Source organism: Pseudorasbora parva, chromosome 3 (assembly GCF_024679245.1).
Source record: "Pseudorasbora parva isolate DD20220531a chromosome 3, ASM2467924v1, whole genome shotgun sequence".
In the NCBI taxonomy this organism is placed as follows: Eukaryota; Metazoa; Chordata; class Actinopteri; order Cypriniformes; family Gobionidae; genus Pseudorasbora; species Pseudorasbora parva.
The window spans coordinates 51,406,398-51,416,107 of NC_090174.1; the positions used below are offsets into that span (position 1 = coordinate 51,406,398).

The following is a 9,710-nucleotide window of genomic DNA, read 5'->3' on the forward strand; positions in this document are numbered from 1 at the left end:
ATACAAATGCGTACCTTAAGGTACTACTATGAACCTTTTTGTGGTAAAAATGGTACAAAGTCGTCCTTTTAATTTTACTGCCCCAGCGACAAGCTGTTGTACCCCTAAAGGTACAATCTTGACACCCTTTTTCTCTGTGTGAAGGGGGGATGAATTAAGAAATATAATATTAAGAAATACCTTTGATATAAAAGGTAAGGGTAATATAATAATATTTAATAATGTATATTTAATAATGTAATATCCTGTGAGTTTCAGAGATGAAAACTTCCTTGTTAGTAAAAGAAAAGCTTTTATAGACACCAGGCCCAGAAAACGAGGCTCTCTAATCAATGACATATCAGAAGGGTGAAACGCCGACCTCTACAGATAGATGAGTACGCCTGCTTCTGAAGCCCGCCCACCGACTCGAGGAGCTAAACGAGCTATAAACACGCAGAAGATAGCAAGATAATCGTTTCAGGTCAACACTGGATTTGCAGACATATTGAGATTAAAACACAATGCTGTGCCTTCTATATTATATCCGGCGTCAGGAATGGTGCAGGGGTCCGTGTATCATCTGATCATTTCATTTCCTGTTTGAAATGGAATAACGAGAACACATAAATCGTCTCGTTTATTCGTTTTTTTGTTTAGTTTAAAAACGAAAAATGAGATTTTGGCTCGATTTTTCATATTTCGTTTGCGGTTTATAAAACGGTTTATGGGTTTGATATTTCGTTTCCACACGTGGGCGGCGCCGAAACGCCTCTTTCATCTGATTGGTCAAACAGCTCCGCCTTCAGCGCGAGCTCTTCATTCTGTCAGGCAGAATACAAGTGCGGGACTGACAAATGCAATTTAATTAAAATACATGTCCGAAAACACCACACACTGCTAACTACACACAATATTTAAAGCAGAAATAGGTTGCTATATGAAAGATGTTGTCACGTAATTCGTGCTGTTGCGATTTGCAAGCGACCCCCATTAATGTGAGCCATAGGCTATTATTTGAGTATGATAGCCTGTTTCTCATTGATAAATACGGTGCAAATAGTCCCGTCTCTTTGGATAAAAGGGAAATGGAAATAAAAATAAATAACAGGCTGAACTGTACATGATAATATGTCTGTGATATTTGCCACTCTCGTCTTTTATTTACATCAAAAGGCAGGTAGGCATGTGTGACATGTCAATAATCAAGAAAATTGAATAGAAATACAGTTTATATTTGTGAATGTGTCTATTCTGTTCACGTGAAAAGAAAGAGACAGAAAAGTGAGAAGTATCAGTAAACATACATTAATTGATACTGACAAAATTAGCAGTTTGGGTTTAATTAAAATCATGTCGGTTGAAGAGCACGACATACCTTTAAAATCGTATTATTTTTATTATAAAACAGATAATAAATAATGAATTGGGTGATGTTTCTCTGAGTTGTCTTTATTAAGTTTGCTTGAGAGCTCCAGCATATAGTCCTATTTAAATATTATTTATTATTAATATTATGAGAACTATAATACTTCACCAAACTCAGCTCAGACCTTCAGACTGGTCTGACTCACTTATATCTTTTCTAACGGGTCAGACTTACTTTCCCAAAAAATCCCATTGACTTGCGTTATCTGAGCAATTAAGGCCGTAATGATTAAAGCTGTCCACTAGAGGGGGCGACAGGATAAGTCTTTTCTACTCACTTTCCCTGTTTGCAACAGTTTAAATGACAAATTAATTTCATTCATAAATAGGCCATATCTGTCTATGAGAACAAGCTTTACACTTCAAGCTGTACAACTTATTAAAACTTGAACACTGCTTCAGAGTTTGCCACTCTTTAGTTTCTTTTAAGATATTCACACTTTTGCATTTAGGGCCTAATGTTTGTCCATCTGGAACTTGCATTTGTAATGAGCGTTATATTTTAAGCCCTACTTGCTGTTGATAAATTTTATTCATGTAAAGAGCTAATGTCAGGGCAAATGTCCTGCAAAGTTTAGCTCGACTATTTATATAGGCCAATGTACACTAAATGTCAGTAATGTACACTTGTAATTAAAAAATACTGTAAAGTATTACATTTAGCAAATCACTACATCACAAGTAATATAACAATATTTTTTTTAAATAAAAATTTGATTGAGTAAACAAGATATTTGTATTTGTAAATATGTTTTTATATTTTGAATTTGTCACTAGGCTTAACTCAACATTGACAGCCATTGATAAATTAGAGAATACGATTTCAAGGCCGTATTCATTCATTATAAAATAGTATCTAAGTATTTTTTGGTGATGATGATCTTGTTTTATATTATATATATATTTAAGGAGGGATAAGTCAAAGTAATTTATGTGGTAACCTTTTTCTTTTTTTAAATTGTCACAGAGATGCTGAAAAAGCTGCCCTTCACTACCTTAAATAGCAAATCGAGTAGCGGTTGGAGGCCTCTCAGGTTTTGGAGAATGTATCCAGACAGATTCAAGACATGGTTTCCAGTACATAGGGAGCAGCACAAAGGGCAAACCTAGCAAGTTCCAGATGGACAAACATTAGGCCCTAAATGCAAAAGTGTGAATATCTTAAAAGAAACTAAAGAAGCGTGGAGAAACCCATCGCTATCTCAGCTAATACAGATAATGATCCAGAATCAAATCTGAGGGAGAAATAAATTGAACAGGAGAAACGGCAACATCAGGACGTCCATCTCTGTGGTATGGACTGTATTTAGTGGCCTGTCAACATTTCTGTGTTTGTGTTTCTGATTCGGTTTATGGACTATTGTATCGGCTAGACCTTAGAAGTAGCAAGCAAAACGGTTTTACACGTCAGAATACTGTAACGTTATACAGAGAACAGCAGTGGAGTAACCGTTAGCGCATTTGAATGACGAAGCACGCGATCGTGTCGTTTACTGATGTTTACTCACGCGACGATAGCCAACAGCACAGACATTTGAAGCAGTTTAACTCACCGGCTGCTTCCAAAGCAGGACCGAACCTTTATCGCTGGGACCGCTCCGTCAAAAACACACTTCTTTGGTATGATTTGGTGAAGTCCTGACAGCAGTGGCGTGTAAATCCACTTTGAGACGCGACTGAAGCGATGTTTTGAAGCTTCCCGTCATTTCTGCGTTCAAATTGGTTCAAATGAAGCGCTGCCTTCCCGGAATGCTGTGCTGAAGCGTTGAAGTCGCTCGACGTCACCCATAGGAATAAAGTGGAGCGCGCCGCGACAGAAGTGTTCACAGACGACTGGATCTGCATCTTAGAGACTGTTTACGGCGTGCATTTCCTCTCTCTCGCTCTAGTCATGCGCGCGCGCGCACCCTACCGGGAGAAGAGCCCGTACGGCCCATACAAGGACCTTCCGATCTATTTAACGTCAAGTAGACCCATACTCGAAAAAAACTCGCCGAAACTTGTGAGAAACCGGAAGGAGTATTTTTAACACAGAAATACTCCATCAAACGTCCAACATTAGTTTTTGAAACTTTGTCTATGTTTAGGATGGGAATCCAAGTCTTTAACAGTGTAAAAAGCTCAGTATGCATGAAACAGCATTTCACCCCCCCTTTAATTACTAGTTGTTCGCATTTTTATAAATTTCATTATAACTGTCTCGAAACTTTGAGCACATTCAGGGCATGTTCCCGATGAAACATACTGAGTTTTGTAATTGCATATTTAACTGAATACCTGAACATTTTTCACGTTCCGAACGCTTGAGTCCAGTTCAAGTCCGAAAGATTTCTCCCTCAGATTTGATTCTGGATCATTATCTGTATTAGCTGAGATAGCGATGGGTTTCTCCACGCTTCTTTAGTTTCTTTTAAGATATTCACACTTTTGCATTTAGGGCCTAATGTTTGTCCATCTGGAACTTGCTAGGTTTGCCCTTTGTGCTGCTCCCTATGTACTGGAAACCATGTCTTGAATCTGTCTGGATACATTCTCCAAAACCTGAGAGGCCTCCAACCGCTACTCGATTTGCTATTTAAGGTAGTGAAGGGCAGCTTTTTCAGCATCTCTGTGACAATTTAAAAAAAGAAAAAGGTTACCACATAAATTACTTTGACTTATCCCTCCTTAAATATATATATAATATAAAACAAGATCATCATCACCAAAAAATACTTAGATACTATTTTATAATGAATGAATACGGCCTTGAAATCGTATTCTCTAATTTATCAATGGCTGTCAATGTTGAGTTAAGCCTAGTGACAAATTCAAAATATAAAAACATATTTACAAATACAAATATCTTGTTTACTCAATCAAATTTTTATTTAAAAAAAATATTGTTATATTACTTGTGATGTAGTGATTTGCTAAATGTAATACTTTACAGTATTTTTTAATTACAAGTGTACATTACTGACATTTAGTGTACATTGGCCTATATAAATAGTCGAGCTAAACTTTGCAGGACATTTGCCCTGACATTAGCTCTTTACATGAATAAAATTTATCAACAGCAAGTAGGGCTTAAAATATAACGCTCATTACAAATGCAAGTTCCAGATGGACAAACATTAGGCCCTAAATGCAAAAGTGTGAATATCTTAAAAGAAACTAAAGAGTGGCAAACTCTGAAGCAGTGTTCAAGTTTTAATAAGTTGTACAGCTTGAAGTGTAAAGCTTGTTCTCATAGACAGATATGGCCTATTTATGAATGAAATTAATTTGTCATTTAAACTGTTGCAAACAGGGAAAGTGAGTAGAAAAGACTTATCCTGTCGCCCCCTCTAGTGGACAGCTTTAATCATTACGGCCTTAATTGCTCAGATAACGCAAGTCAATGGGATTTTTTGGGAAAGTAAGTCTGACCCGTTAGAAAAGATATAAGTGAGTCAGACCAGTCTGAAGGTCTGAGCTGAGTTTGGTGAAGTATTATAGTTCTCATAATATTAATAATAAATAATATTTAAATAGGACTATATGCTGGAGCTCTCAAGCAAACTTAATAAAGACAACTCAGAGAAACATCACCCAATTCATTATTTATTATCTGTTTTATAATAAAAATAATACGATTTTAAAGGTATGTCGTGCTCTTCAACCGACATGATTTTAATTAAACCCAAACTGCTAATTTTGTCAGTATCAATTAATGTATGTTTACTGATACTTCTCACTTTTCTGTCTCTTTCTTTTCACGTGAACAGAATAGACACATTCACAAATATAAACTGTATTTCTATTCAATTTTCTTGATTATTGACATGTCACACATGCCTACCTGCCTTTTGATGTAAATAAAAGACGAGAGTGGCAAATATCACAGACATATTATCATGTACAGTTCAGCCTGTTATTTATTTTTATTTCCATTTCCCTTTTATCCAAAGAGACGGGACTATTTGCACCGTATTTATCAATGAGAAACAGGCTATCATACTCAAATAATAGCCTATGGCTCACATTAATGGGGGTCGCTTGCAAATCGCAACAGCACGAATTACGTGACAACATCTTTCATATAGCAACCTATTTCTGCTTTAAATATTGTGTGTAGTTAGCAGTGTGTGGTGTTTTCGGACATGTATTTTAATTAAATTGCATTTGTCAGTCCCGCACTTGTATTCTGCCTGACAGAATGAAGAGCTCGCGCTGAAGGCGGAGCTGTTTGACCAATCAGATGAAAGAGGCGTTTCGGCGCCGCCCACGTGTGGAAACGAAATATCAAACCCATAAACCGTTTTATAAACCGCAAACGAAATATGAAAAATCGAGCCAAAATCTCATTTTTCGTTTTTAAACTAAACAAAAAAAACGAATAAACGAGACGATTTATGTGTTCTCGTTATTCCATTTCAAACAGGAAATGAAATGATCAGATGATACACGGACCTGCAGGGCACTTATGTGAGTAAAACATGTTTTTTTTAAAATATGCGATAGTGCATTGTTACAGATCGTATTGATTAAGTGTATGTGAGGTGGCTAACAGAGCATACCTTAGCACGCTGTCACAGGCTGGAGAATCCCTTATTTGTTGGTTCATTGTGTTTCGAGATTAGACTCCCAGGGCTCGCAAAGCCCTGCGTTTTCCAGACGGGCTACCAAAACGTAAACACGTCGGCAGGCCGGTGAATCTTAAATAGTGAATTAACATTAATTCCTTGATCTCCATTGTGTTTGAAGAGCACACGCGTCTGTGTGTGTATGGTTTGCGCTTATATCCACCAAACGGGTGGGCCAAGTAATAAAAAAAAAAATCAATCATGGGTGGATGAGAGATAAATCATTGTGTTTGTGTGATAAAGACGTTTTGAGACTGAGCCGTGTCACAGGATTATTCTGGACGCTTTCAAAATAATCAAACAAGGGATCTCATTAAATATGAATATCTTATCGATTCCTAGCCATGGGCATTTACTTCCAAGACTACAGTGTGTCACGCCCATCAAGACCCAGCATTCAGGAGAAAGCCTCAAAACCAGTGTAGAAAATAGCCTATTACTTATTAGTTATGATGTTTTTTTAATGTGAATACCATGCAAACGCCATAAGTTGACCTCAGACAACAGTATAACATTTTTTTAAAAAGCCAGTTCATGAAACTTTTAAATACTTTTATGTCATAGTTATGACGTTGTATCTCATAATGTTTCATTTTTATTTCATAATGCAATTTTTTGTTTTGGGGGAAATGGGTACATGCTTATTGCATTGGGAAGCTTATTGCATTCACTTGAGAAAAAAAATCTACTTTTTGAATTAATTACTTAATTATCTCAGAATTATGAGATAATTTTTCATGAATAATTTTTTTTGCTCTGTTTTTCTGAATTAATGACTTAATTATCTCAGAATTTTGAGATTTAAAATATATATATATATATATATATATATATATATATATATATATATATTATATATATATATATATATATATATAGTGTTCTGTTTTTCTGAATTAATGAGATCCCTCAAAATCCTGCTTTTAGCTGGATTGCATGGAAATAAACATGTCCCGCCTTTCAAGTTTAATCCAGTTTTAATTTACTTTGGGTTTATAACATTGCTGCTGTCTTTATGTAATATAAATGGTATTGTTTTTAGTGCGTCAACTTTGTGCAGACACTTCAAGATTTTGCCTGTTTCTCCATATCATGCTTTGCGAGCCTGATCTCATGAAAATGCGTATAAATAAGTGCGCAATTGTAACCCTGGTTAAATAATTATTTTATAAATATTAATTATTTATATGATTGCTTGAACATAACATTATTATTATTATTCATACTTGTGAAATTATAGAAGACTAATACATAAAAATATGTATGTATAAATATATTTGCATTTGGAATTAGTCAAGAAACGAGAAACAGCCAATCGGAGCGTTGATTTGTTGGCTCCGCCCCCCTTGCTCACAGATCGCTCGTTGCGCAGGCTGGAACACAGATGCAGAGTGACAGGGAAATCCGATCTGACATGAGAATTGAAAAATATCAATCTTAAACTGTTTAAAGTTACTTAAACTGAACGAATCAGTGTTTAAATTCGAGATATTGGATGATCCAGTGTGATTGTGTCGATCAAGCACTTCAGAGCTTACATTTTGAATCGGTGAGTTTACTAATGTTATAATTAGCCTTAAAAACGAATGACAACACATTTCATGTAATAGTGTTTTATTTGTTTTATACATTGGAGACAAAATGGTATTGTATTGTGATGTAGTATGGTTCGGATTGTTAATTTACGGTGTGGTTATGTTCAGACCGCATGGTGTAATGAGTGTTCACTGCCGTTCGCTGACGCCATTTTGGTTTGCGTGTGCCTGTGGAAAAAAAGAGAAACACGTGAACAGACAGGTAAATGATTATAATGTCATTTGCTATGATAATGCTATGCATATATGTATTTTATTTGTTCCTGTGTACTATATTTAATTGTAGATCATTATTGATATACAATATTGAATGCACATTCTGGCCTGTGATCAGGCCAGGTTTTTTTTCTGTGTGAACATTTTTTTTTCCAAGTTGGATTTACATAATTGATGGCGAGCCTCCCACTTCGACCCTGAAAGGATCACGAATCTAGAGGAAAGGACAATTTCCCATTTATTCTTTTCTACAGACAAGTAAGAGAACACTTCTCAGAGACTGGTTCTTTATAGTTTTGTTTATGGGACTGAAACATCTCAGGAGCACAATAGGAGAAAGTAAACGCTGATCATTCTTCCAATTGACACAAAGTTGAACTTGAAAGACTTCTTTGTGAGTTTCATGTGATATCACCGGTGATTGTGATTTAATTTGTGTTAAATTACATTGATTGTGATTGTGATTACTGTTGACTGAATAGTAATTTAGAGGGTGCACCCAGGGTATACATTTATAGCTATTGTATTTTCTCTGTTTTCTTTATTGTTATTCTTTGGGTATGTGATTCATGTGGAAAATTTAAATATTCAAGGAAAGTCACTAAAATTAGTACAGTAAAGTAAAGGCCTATATTTCAACTTACCTTCTGTCTCTGCCTGTTATTCAGTATCACCGCCGCCTCCCTGTACGTACCAAGCAGTCTTCTGATCATTATCACCTGGTCCATTATTGAGTTAGTAAGACCCGCTACACAATCTTGTGGAATGTATACGCCAAAATGAGTTTTGGTGTGCATATGGTACACAGTTTTTCACGTGCTTATGATACGCACTTTATGGCGTATTATACGTACAAACCCCCCACCCCACCACTACTAACCTACCCAAGAGCGCCATAATGCACTTGCATTATCTATATACATTCCACACGATATACATTAGACACAATTTCACACTCGTACTATTGATAGGCATTACCATGTGATCATGTTAAGATGATTCATCTGAAATGCATTCAGGCTGGCTACGTGGTGACACAAGAGACAATCAGGCAATTGTTGAAAATACTGGATCCCCATGGAGTGCAATAGCAATGTCAAGCAGATCAGAATGTTCTTTTCTGCTGTCTTGAGGTGTCTGCACAAAGTTGACGCACTAAAAACAATACCATTTATATTACATAAAGACAGCAGTATTTCCCAATGACTCAAACCCAAAGTAAAATAAAATCGGATTAAATTTGAATGGCAGGACATGTTTACTTCCATGCAATCCAGCTAAAATTGAGCTCTTGGCAGGATTTTCAGGGATCTCATAAATTCAGAAAAACAGAACAAATGTTTTTTTTTCAAGAAAAAATTATCTCATAATTCTGAGATAATTAAGTCATTAATTCAGAAAAACAGAGCGAAAAAAATGTATGAATGAAAAATGTTCTCATAATTCCGAGATAATTAAGTCATTAATTCAGAAAAACAGAGATTTTTTTCTCTCAAGCGAATGCAAATAAGCTTCCGTACACGAGTGACATGCATAATGAATTATTATGTATATATACATGTATGTGCATATACGTTTGTGTGTATATATATATATCATATATATTGGTTGGACTATAATGGGCAAAAGTGATGTCTGGCCTAGAAAAATTGAAATCTTCACACTTTATTTAAATAATATAAACAACATTATTAAAAATTGTTAAAAAAATTGTAAAATGTTTTGCTTAGCTGTGCTTGGAGTCCATTTTTTGTTGTTGTGAAACATGCTAAAGAAATGATGAACACATGCTATATCATATTTAATCATATATAATAATATTTTGATTGTTTAATTGCAATTTTAGGGTCATAAAAAAATTAGTTTTTTTAATTTAAGAAGTTTT

The 9,710-nt window shown here is 35.4% G+C and overlaps 1 long non-coding RNA gene across 1 annotated transcript; it reads left to right on the top strand.

Annotated features, from left to right (window-relative positions):
* The first annotated feature begins 7,386 nt into the window (after positions 1-7,386).
* Positions 7,387-8,440, top strand: LOC137072037 (uncharacterized). Its single transcript, XR_010904597.1, has 3 exons — positions 7,387-7,563; positions 7,718-7,811; positions 7,944-8,440. It is a non-coding gene; the product is annotated as an uncharacterized lncRNA (long non-coding RNA).
* Positions 8,441-9,710: the final 1,270 nt, after the last annotated feature.